Source organism: Diabrotica virgifera, chromosome 5, assembly GCF_917563875.1.
Source record: "Diabrotica virgifera virgifera chromosome 5, PGI_DIABVI_V3a".
Classification (NCBI taxonomy): Eukaryota; Metazoa; Arthropoda; class Insecta; order Coleoptera; family Chrysomelidae; genus Diabrotica; species Diabrotica virgifera.
The window spans coordinates 80,415,209-80,426,862 of NC_065447.1; the positions used below are offsets into that span (position 1 = coordinate 80,415,209).

The window sequence follows — 11,654 nt, forward strand, 5'->3', positions numbered from 1 at the left end:
ATTTTTGATAAAATACTTAGTTTTTTAATTATTTACGAAAAACCGTCTAAAAACGTGTTTTTTTTGTTGAAAAATAAACATTTTAAATCGCAAATGACTCAAAAAGTGTTGATTCAGTTACAAAACTCTATAGAACAAAAGTTGCTTAGAATTAGGCAGTTTATCAATTTCTGGACTTATTTTAAACCTATATTTTTTCACCACCGACAAGGGGTAATATTCACCCCCCAAGCAAAAGCAACCAACGACACAAGTCCAACTTTGAAGTGGAGGGTAAGGGTAGAACCTACATCCAAATTTTCGTGTAATTCGTTGGTCACCCTGAAAATTACACGGTATCGTTGTATTGCACGTCCATTTACTGGGCTATAGGTACAATGGAAAAATAAAAAATAGTTATTGTAGTAGCGATATTTTCTGAGACTTTGCTGTTGCAAACTCATCAATTACATCTCTAACATTTATACCATCAAAAATTTCTTGTTCAATTGCTAATATTGCTAGACCAGGCAATCGTTCTTGAAGCATTGTCCAAATGATTTTTAACTTTGAAAAAGATCGCTCGTTAGCAGCTAAAGATACAGGTAATGTCAAAAGAATTCTTATTGAAATGCTTATGTTTGGAAGGTTGAAGATTAAATTGTTTTCAAATATATATTGTAAAATACTTAAGGGGTCAGTATCATCAGGTAATGAAAATAAATTTTTAATTTTATTAAACAAATCATTGAAGTCTATACCTATCCTTATTATCCTGACCTGTCAGTCATTCTTTAAGAACAAAATAAAGTTTTAAAAGATCGCTGTCACTTAATTTATATATGTTTCGTGTGTATTTAGTATTATACCTAATCCTATTTAATTTCTCAACTTTTGTTTTAAAATTAATTTTTATTTTTTTCCAAATTATTTTTAAATTTTGGACGCCTGGGTTTTGGCGCCCCTAAATGATGACACCCGTGTGCATTGCACACTTTGCACATATGGTAGCGGGGGCCCTGCTTCTTTTTATCTTGAATGGTGGAACACCTGATGATCCCTAATGTAATATTAGACACATGAAAAATTTCCAAAAATATGATACAGATACAAGAAATAAAAAAATCCAAAAAGATTGTTTTTCTAAGAAATTCATCGGTTAAAACTCAACATACCACATACAACTCAAGTAAAACAAGTTTTTGATACCTGATGTGTGAATTCCGTTATTTTGTTATAAATTGTAGAATATCTAAGCAATATTTAAATATTTATTAATATAAAAAATTTAATAAAAATTATTATTTCCAACATAAAATTAACCATAATCAGTTATGTCAAGTCAATCAGGATATTATGTTTATTTTATTATTTGTAGGCTACATCTACATATGTCGCAAATGCAATATTGTTTTTTAACGTAATCTTTGCTTAAAATACAAAGATTGGAGTAAAATAACTGAATTACCTATTACAGATACATTTTACTACTAATAATTAAAAATCTTGAATACAAGAAATACTATCTACCTGACATAGAGTTCCACAACTTAAGGTTAAAGTAATACTATGTTGATATTGAAAATAATATTTTTGGGAAAATTTGTTTATTTTGTATGCCTTAAAACATCAACAATTTATGAATAATATTGCTAATACTTTTGTATCCAAACATCCCGGCTCCTCCAGGTATTAAAAAATCTCAGAATGATAACAAAAAACAACACCTAAAACCAAAAATACAGCTACTCACCGGTATTTCCGATTCCAAGTCTCGAATATCTGCGAATATCACAAAAACATACTAAAATCCTGAGTTATATTCACTAACCAGGAGTCTTATAGCAATAAAACACACATTCTTTTAATAAAAAACCATTCACAACACATACAAAATCACCACAAATGATTATTTGGTTACACCGCCGAGAATATCGCCCTGTACTCTGGGCTAATTAGCAAAATTCATGGAAAAGTTATTTACCAGCAATTTTATTGCTGGAATCGAATTATAAGATCCTCCATATTAATAATATAGGTATGCAAAGTCCGCAGATAGTGTGCTACTTTTTTTATAAACAAAATGGCGCCGACAAATCGTATTTATTTCAATTATTGCTCTATAACTCCGAAGATTTTAACTTTACAACAAAAACACCCAAATAAAAATTCACCGCAATTAAATTCTGCATAGAGATGTGTCTTTCACGATTTGCTCCGACGAAAATTTTCCTCGGAAAATGCGGGTTTTACTAACAAAAACTCTAATTTTCAAATAAAGTTTTAGGTAAGTAATTACTAATCAATAATTAAATAAGTTAGTGACATCAAAGCTTTCTTGGTATAGATTGTAATTCCAGAAGCCGGTGAAAATTAAACGAATATTTTAGCAACAATTCAATAATTGTTAATTAACAATTTATGATCGCAATAAAAACCAAAATAATCATGATACATTGGTCAAACTTATAAACATTATAAAGATGAGATGCTTATTTAATATTTTATCGACAAAATATAAATTTTTCTTTTTTTTTGCATAATCTTTAAATTTTGAAAAAAAAATAGTTATAATATGCTGGTCTAATTAGTAAAGTACAAAGAAAGATTATTTACCAGCAATTTTATTGCTGGAATCGAATTATAAGATCCTATATATTATTAATATAGGTATGCAAAGTCCGCAGATAGTGTGCTACTTTTTTTATAAACAAAATGGCGCCGACAAATCGTATTTTTTTCAATTATTGCTCTATAACTCCGAAGATTTTAACTTTACACCAAAAACACTCAAATAATAATTCACCCCAATTTAATACTACATAGAGGCATGTTTTTCCCGATTTGCTCCGACGAAAATTTTCCTCGGAAATGTGGGTTTTCCCAACAAAATCTCGAATTTTCAAATAATTTTTTTGGGCCAGTAATTATTTATTAATAATTATATAGCTGAAATAAAAGCTTTCTTGGTATAGATTATAAATTCAGAAGCCGGTGAAAATGAAACGAATATTTTAGCAACAATTCAATTGTTAATTAACAATTTGCAGTCGCAATAACAACCAAAATAATCATGAGACATTGATCAAACTTAGAAAGATTATAAAGGTGTGATGCCTATTTAATATTTTGTCGACAAAATATAAATTTTTCATTTTTTTGCATAATCTTTAAATGTTTAAAAAAAATTGTTATAAACAAATTAACATTTCTCAGAAATTGTTTATTATATTCTAATTTAAAAAAATACTTATAATGCGTATTTCATAGGTCTTGAAAGTGAATGCTTTAAAAAAATTTTCCAACCATTTGCGAAAAAGTTATGAAACAGCAAAATAAATATACGATAACTCCGTTGTTTATAATTTGTTTTAATTGTTTCAAAGCTTAAAAGTGAGTCTATGGTACATCTAATTACTCACAAAGAATGTCAAAAATTACTGCAATGGTTATATTTTAATCAAAGATTAAAAATATTTTTTTTTGTAATTTTTAGCGCAAAAGTAGGCCTGATACAGAGTCGCAGCTAAAATGTTCACTCGGAGCGACTGACACGCAGCATACATTATTTATTAAAAGTGTACGTCGCGCGGCCGCCGGTCGTCGCTCCGAGTGAACATTTTAGCTACAGTACTGTATTATTCTACTTTCGCGCGTGTAAATTACAAAAAAATATATTTATATTCTTTAATTAAAATATAACCATTAAACTTATAATCGATATTTTTTTGTAAATAATTAGCTTGTACTTTAAACTCACTTCTACGTTTTGAAAGAATTAAAAAAAATTATAAACACCGTAGTAATCGTATGTTTACTTTGCTGTTTCATAACTTTTTTGCAAATGGTTGCAAAAAAGTTTTAAAGCATTCATTTTCAAGATATTTGAAATGCGCATTTTAGCTATTTTTTAAATTATAATATAATAAAACTTTCTGAGAAACGTTAATTTGTTTATAACTATTTTTTTTTAAACATTTAAAGATTATGCAAAAAAATTAAAAATTTATATTTTGTCGAGAAAATGTTAAATAAGCATCTCATCTTTATAAGATTTCAAAGTTTGATCAGTGTATCATAATTATTTTGGTTATTATTGCGACCGTAAATTATTAATTAACAATTGAATTGTTGCTAAAATATTCGTTCAATTTTCACCAGCTTCTGGAACTATAATCTAAACCAAGAAGGCTTTTAAGTCACCAAATTATTTAATTATTGGTAGATAATTACTTATCTAAAACTTTATTTGAAAATTAAAAATTTTGTTGGGAAGACCTGCATTTTCCAAAGAAAATTTTCGTCGGAGCAGATCGGGAAAACACGTCTCTATGCAGAATTTAATCAAGGTGAATTTTTATTTGAGTGTTTTTTTGTAAAGTTAAAATCTTCGGAGTTATAGAGCAATAATTGAAAAAAACACGATTTTCGTGCGCCATTTTGTTTATAAAAAAAGTAGCACACTATCTAAGGACTTTGCATACCTGTATTATTAATATATAGGATCTTATAATTCGATTCCAGCAGGTAAATAACTTTTCCCAAAAATGGCCTATTCTCCGATAATCAGCCCAGACTACTGTCGTATGTCGTAGGTATTACGGATTTTTATTTCATACTATGTACACCAATTTCTTGTTCTGCATTTATCATCTATTGTTGGTTTCTTTAACAATTAATTCCAAAATTTCATTTGTGACAAATAGCGAAAAATATCCAATTGAGTCATATAAGAATGTTTTTAATTCAATTTAGAATTTACTTGTACTTCCTTCTTCTTTAAGTGCCATCACCCCCACGAAGGTGGACAATCATCATCGCTATTCTGACCTTCGAGGCAGCTGCTCTGAACAGTTGCCTTGAGCTGCAACCAAACCATTCTCTCAGGTTCCTCAACCAGGAAACGCGTCTCCTTCCTACGCTTCTCCTACCCTCTATTTTTTCTTGAATTATTAGTCTCAAGATGTTGTATCTTTCGCCTCTCATCACATGTCTGAGATATTGCAATTTTGCCGAGGGCCAATGTTTGCTTTAGCAATATTTACTTGCTTTACTTGTATTTAAAGTACTAGAGCAATTTAGTTTCGTACTTCTTAAGCGTCGTTTAAACACAACGATAAGTCACAGCAACTAGTTGTGATGACAAGTTGAAACACTGTTTAGACGCTGCGATTCAATGCGATACCACCTTCAACCCAACTCCAACTTTGATAAGTTGTGCGATGCACCGTTTACACACAATGATAAGTTGCAACAACTCGATTGACCTTGATAAGTTGTTTGATTTATCGCTGTGTTTAAACGACCCTTTAAGCGTCGTTTAAACACAACGATAAGTCACAGCAACTAGTTGTGATGACAAGTTGAAACGCTGTTTAGACGCTGCGATTCAATGCAATACCATCTTCAACCCAACTCCAACTTTGATAAGTTGTGCGATGCACCGTTTACACACAATGATAAGTTGCAACAACTCGATTGACCTTGATAAGTTGTTTGATTTATCGCTGTGTTTAAACGACCCTTTATGCTGTACAATACAGGGTGATTGATTAGTAGGGTAAAGCTCAATAGCTCCGCTATAGGAATAGATAGCAATAAAAGTTAATAACAAAAATTATAGCCACCTTTGAGCTTCACATTACAAAATTAGTTAGAATATTACAGGGTGTTCGATAACACAGTGGCAGACCAAGCTTATGTTTTTTTAAATGGAATACCCTATATTTCATTTTAAATTCGAAATCCTGTTAACTTCTCCATCACAAAAATATAAAGGTTTGTTATGTTATATAGGGTATTTACAAAGTTATAACCAATTTTATATGAAAATCGTAACAAGTTTAACTCCCTGTATAAATATAAATAAGCAAAACAACAATGGTTTATTAATGCCATATTTTTTAACGTATTGTAGAAATTTTCAAGAATGGTCGATATTGCTAATTTTCTCTATATCAAAGACAGGGTGAGTCAAAACGCAAGTACATTATTTTCTCAGTAATTTTAAATGGAACACCCTGTATTTTATATCACTATTGAAAAGTACCATTACCGTACTTTAATTTTTAGATAACATTCCCTATGTCTAAATTTATTAGTTTTCGAGATATTTTCATTTTTCAATGGACCAGTAGCGTGGCCACCCAAATCACCAGAATTTAATAAACTGGACTGTTTTTTTTGGAGTTACGTTAATAATGAAGTTTATAAAATACCTCCAACAACAAGGGATGAGATGAAAAATAGAATACAAAGTGTATTTCGATGTGTTAATTTACAAATGCTCCGTAGAGTACCTAAGTAGCTCATTCAATGATCGTTTCTAGGCGTACATAAATGTGTTAGGAGATAATTTTGAACACCTTATGTAATTAAATATTAAAAATATTTTATTAAAAGTAGCTTCTAATTTTTTCAAACATGTTTTTTTGCAAAATGTATTACTGATAAATTATGTTTCGTTCTTAATTTGCTACATTGTTACATTGTGAGCGGCCGTGAAGTAACGGCATAATCGCTGGCCTCATACGCCAGTGTACGTGGGTTCGATCCCTGCCCAAGACAAACCATTTTCATTTCCAATAATGACACGAGCCGTCTCACCGTGCCTCGGAGAGTACGTTAAGCCGTCGGTCCCCCTGGGCTAGTGTACATCGACACTAGTTACTTGAAACAGGGTTAAAGATGTAATTGGCGCTGGAACTATTAGTCCTGTCGCCAGGGGGGGTACAACGGCCTCCTGTATTCAGATAAACTTACTCAAGTTTTTATTATGTATTTTGGCCCGTAGAACACGAATTTTTTGGGTAACAGTTGATCCGGATGTCGATAAGATTGTTATAAACAAAGAAGTTGAGGAATTACGTAACAGCGATTTCTTGCAAAACAAAACATGTTTTTGTATTTTTTGGGCCATTCTAACCAAAAAATGTTCCTACAAGTTTTTTCGTAGGATGCATAGTTTTCGCGATAAACGCGGTTGAACTTTCAAAAAATCGAAAAATTGCAATTTTTGAACCTGAATAACTTTTGATTAAAAAATAAAATAGCAATTCTGTTTACCGCATTTGAAAGTTCAAGTCAAATTCTATCGGTTTCGAATATATACATTGCTAAAAATTTATGTGTTTATTGCTAAAAAAAGCTATAAACACATAGTGTTTCCCGTGACTAATACATGCGTTTACATGCATGCTACGTAGAAATAGCCTCGCTTGCACTTGTACCTACTCTACCTACTCGTTCGATTTTAAATGAGAAATCATTGAAAACATCACTCCAGCACTAGGTGTTTATACTTTTGTTTAACAATAAAATAATAAATTTTTAGCAATGCAAATAACGAAAACCGATATACTTTGACTTGAACTTTCAAATGCGGTAAGCAGAATTGCTATTTTATTTTTTAATCAAAAGTTATTCGGGTACAAAAATTGCAATTTTTCGACTTTTTGAAAGTTCCACCGCGTTTATCTCGAAAACTATGCATTCTACGAAAAAATTTGTAGGAACACTTTTTGGTTAGGATGGCCCAAAAAATACAAAAACATGTTTTGTTTTGCGAGAAATCGCTGTTATGTAATTCCTCAACTTCTTTGTTTATAACAAACTTATCGACATCCGGATCAACTGTTACCCAAAAAATTCGTGTTCTACGGGTCAAAATACATAAAAAAAAATTGGGTAAGTCCATCTGAATACAGGAGGCAGTTGTACCCCCCTTGGCGACAGGACTATATCCGAAAGGATCTCCCCGGCAAAAATGCCATACGATATTATATTATTATTATTGTTACATTTACATACAAGTATTGTTTAATTGTCTTCACAAAATATTGTATTTTGTGTTTGTGTGTTTTTGTGTAAAATTTATTACTAATTTTCTTTGTTTATTTGTTGCATTTACATAAAAAGATAGTTTTTAATTGTTTCAAAAATGTTGCATGTAGTGGTTGTGTTTTTGTTTGTAAAATGTATTACAATGGTATTACTAATAAATTATTTTTATTTATTTATTTGCTACAGTGTTACATTGATTACCGGATTGATAATCGGTAATCTTCAATTGTCAATTCAATCATGGCTTACTTAAAATTTAGATAAATTTAAACACCTAAAATAATCTGCTCTGAAAAATGAAAATATCTCGAAAACTAATAAATTTGGGCATAGGGAATGTTATATAAAAATTAAATTACGTTAATGTTACTTTTCAATAATGATATAAAATACAGGGTATTCTATTTAACATTACTGAGAAAATCATGTACTTGCGTTTTGACTCACCCTGTATTTGATATAAAGAAAATTAGCAATATCAATAATTCCTAAAAATTTTGACAATAAATAAAAAAATATGGCATTAATAAACTATTGCCGTTGTGCTTATTTTTATTTATACAGGGAGTTGAACTTGTTACGATTTTCATACAAAATTGGTTATAACTTTGTAAATACCCTGTATAACGTTACAAACCTTTATATTTTTGTGATGGAGAAGTTAACGGGATTTCGAATATAAAATAAAATATAGGGTGTTCTATTTAAAAAAAAACATGATAGGTCTGCCACTGTGTTATCGAACACCCTGTAACATTCTAACTAATTTTGTAATGTGAATCAAGGGTGGCTAAAATTTTTTGTTATTAACTTTTATTGCTATCTATTACTATAGCGGAGCTATTGAGCTTTTTTACCCTACTAATCAATCATCCTGTAGAGTGGACTATTGGCTATCAAGTGTCAAGCGATCAAAACAGTCGCCAATAGGGCTTTTCATTCACAGTCATTTGTTTCGAGCTTCTGTCATGTGTCACATAATATTAATATATCTACGTCATACGTTATTGGCATATACCAATGATAGAAACCAAAGACGTATGTCGTAGATGTATTAATATTATGTGACACATGACAGAAGCTCGAAACAAATGACAATCGACGAAAAGCCCTATTAATGAAATATATTTATTAAGGCTTATTTCGCAATAAGGATAATAATGATTCTAGCGCGTTATAGTCACCATTTGACCTGTGTGTTGAATGTTGTGATAATAAACAAAATTTTTTATACAGTATTGTAAACTTTATTTCGAAATATAGGACTTTCAATGTAATAAGTAGATTCCTTGATTTGCAATTAACCAGTGTAAATGTCAAGATAACATTAACTCATTTGTTCGACTGGATATGCTGCACCAATTGACTTCTCTGATTTGCAATTAACCAGTGTAAATTTCTATATAACGTCGCGATGTTCAATAAGTAATTCATTTATTCCACTCTATTGCCTCTCTGCAGTTTGTTGAAGAATAAAAAAGCTTCTATCCCCGAAGTCCGTGTGGTAGCACGTCGACACTATTCCAGTGGAACAAATGAATTAGTTATTAGCGACGTCATCTTGAAATTTACACTGGTTAATTACAAATCAAGGAATCTACTTATTGCATTGAAAGCCCTATATTCCGAAATAAATTTCCCAATACTGTATAAAACTTGTCACTTCATGAAGTACATTTTAAGTAGATAGGTTAGTTAGCTACGTTAGTTCAATGTAAAGAATCATAATAACTATGCCTATGCATGTTCCTTCTTCATAGAGCACTATGAAACGTGTGCAGATAAAAAAATAAAGTTAATTAGGATATTTTCGTACTAATCTTTTTGTGGAGAGAAACAGAAGAAATATCGAAGTGAAGAACAAAGAGAAGAAAAAATCCACGTGTTTCGACCACACCCTGCAAGAAGTGCAATAATGAAATTTATTTCAGAATACAAAAGATAAGGGGAAAAGAAAGATCTAGGCCAATATACCTTTCGTGGAGTAAGCCAATTTTTCAGAATAAAACCTTCTATAGCCGATTCGGAAAAAACTTTACAGAATCTACAACAGATGCGCAGGACTTGTTACTACTTTTTATCTTGAATGAACACCTGATGATCTCTAATGTAATATCAGACACACATGAAAAATTTCCTAGAATATCATACAAGAAATACAAAAATCCAAAAGATTGTGTTTGCAAGAAATTAATGTATTAAAATTAAAACAACAACTCAAGTAAAACAAGTTTTTGATACCTGATGTTTGAATTCCGTTATTTTGTTGTAAATTGTAGAATGTCTAAGCAATATTTAAATATTTTTTAATATAAAAAAATTAATAGAAATTATTATTTCCAGCATAAAATTAACCATAATCAGTGAAATAAGAATTTATGTCATGGTATTATGTTTATTTTATTTGTAGACTACACAATATGTCGCAAATGCAATATTGTTTTTTTAAACGTAATTTTAGCTTAAAATGCAAAAGTTTGGAGTAAAATAATTGAATTACTACAGAAAAATTTTACTCCTAGTAATTATATTAATAAATCTTGAATACAACAAATAAAATAAAAAAATATAATCAAAATTATAAAATAACATTCTGCCTGACATAAAGTAGAGTTCCACAACATAAGGTTAGAGTACCTATGTTGATATTGAAAATAATATTGTTGGGAGAAATTTATTTATTATTTTCTGTGCCTTAAAACATCAACAATTTATGAATAATATTATATGGTTCTATCCAAACATCCTGGCTCCTCCAGATATTACCAAATCTCATATTATGACAAAAACAACACCTAAACCAAAAATACTCCTACTCACCGGTATTTCCGATTTCAAGTCTCAAATATCTGTGAATATCACAAAAACACGCTAAAATCCTGAGTTATATTCACTAACTAGGAGTCTTATAGTAATAAAACACACATTCTTTTAATAAAAAACCATTCACAACACATATAAAATCACCACAAATGATTATTTGGTTACACCGCCGAGAATATCGTCCTGTCGTACAGCATTTTGGAGTGATCCCGTGCGCGGTGTCAAAAGTTCATTCCACCAAGATTCGAAAATAAATTGGCTTCCTAGTTTGCAGTGCAGTGCCGGTGCGCAGGGAAAAATGATTAGTGTTATCCCCTTAAGGTCATGTTTTGTACAATTTGTAATAAAAATTTAAGAAATTCTGAAGGATTATTGGGTAAACTTTAAATTCTTCTATATTTACATTACATTATTAAATGCGTTGTAAGTCTTTTTCATACTTTTCAATGTATATTTCTCTTCAGTAAAACGCCGAGAAAATCATGACGACAGACAGCGACACGAAAAATAGATGAAAGAGTCAATTAACTCAATAAGGGGAGTCCGTTATACAAATGTAAAAATTTCATTTAATTATAAAATTTATGCATATATTTCTACTAACCTACACATAGTTTCAAAAGCTATACATCACCACTCGCATTCACGATGTGTACGCTTTTATAAATCCCTATCTTTATCACGTCTTTAATGGACCTTTTTTATAAAAGATAGAGGGGATGTGAATTGCATAGTGTAGAATTCCTTCCCTCTCGTCTTCACTGCAGCATCCATTTGACTTGCAAATTGTAGAAGTCTTGGAGGTGTCACCAGGAAAGTGTACCAATAAGTTTTCAATTTAAAAATCTTTTAGTAATATTTTTAATATTTTCAATATTAATAATTTACTATTAGGATTGAAAACTACTTCGTCTTTCAATGCCAGATGGCGCTAGCCACCTACTATCATCACTTCAGTTGCAATGGGTGGGAAAACCTCTCGATGCGAATCAGTTAAAATATGGAGAACA

General features: G+C 30.6%; 1 protein-coding gene across 1 annotated transcript in view; it reads right to left on the reverse strand.

The window, feature by feature from the left end:
• Nucleotides 1-10,809, reverse strand: part of LOC114334644 (disheveled-associated activator of morphogenesis 1) — a 951,114-nt gene extending 940,305 nt beyond the window's left edge. Inside the window, exon 1 of the mRNA XM_050650176.1 lies at nt 10,642-10,809. The gene's annotated coding sequence lies outside the window, so the exon portion shown is untranslated. The remainder of the gene's footprint in view (nt 1-10,641) is intronic.
• Nucleotides 10,810-11,654: the final 845 nt, after the last annotated feature.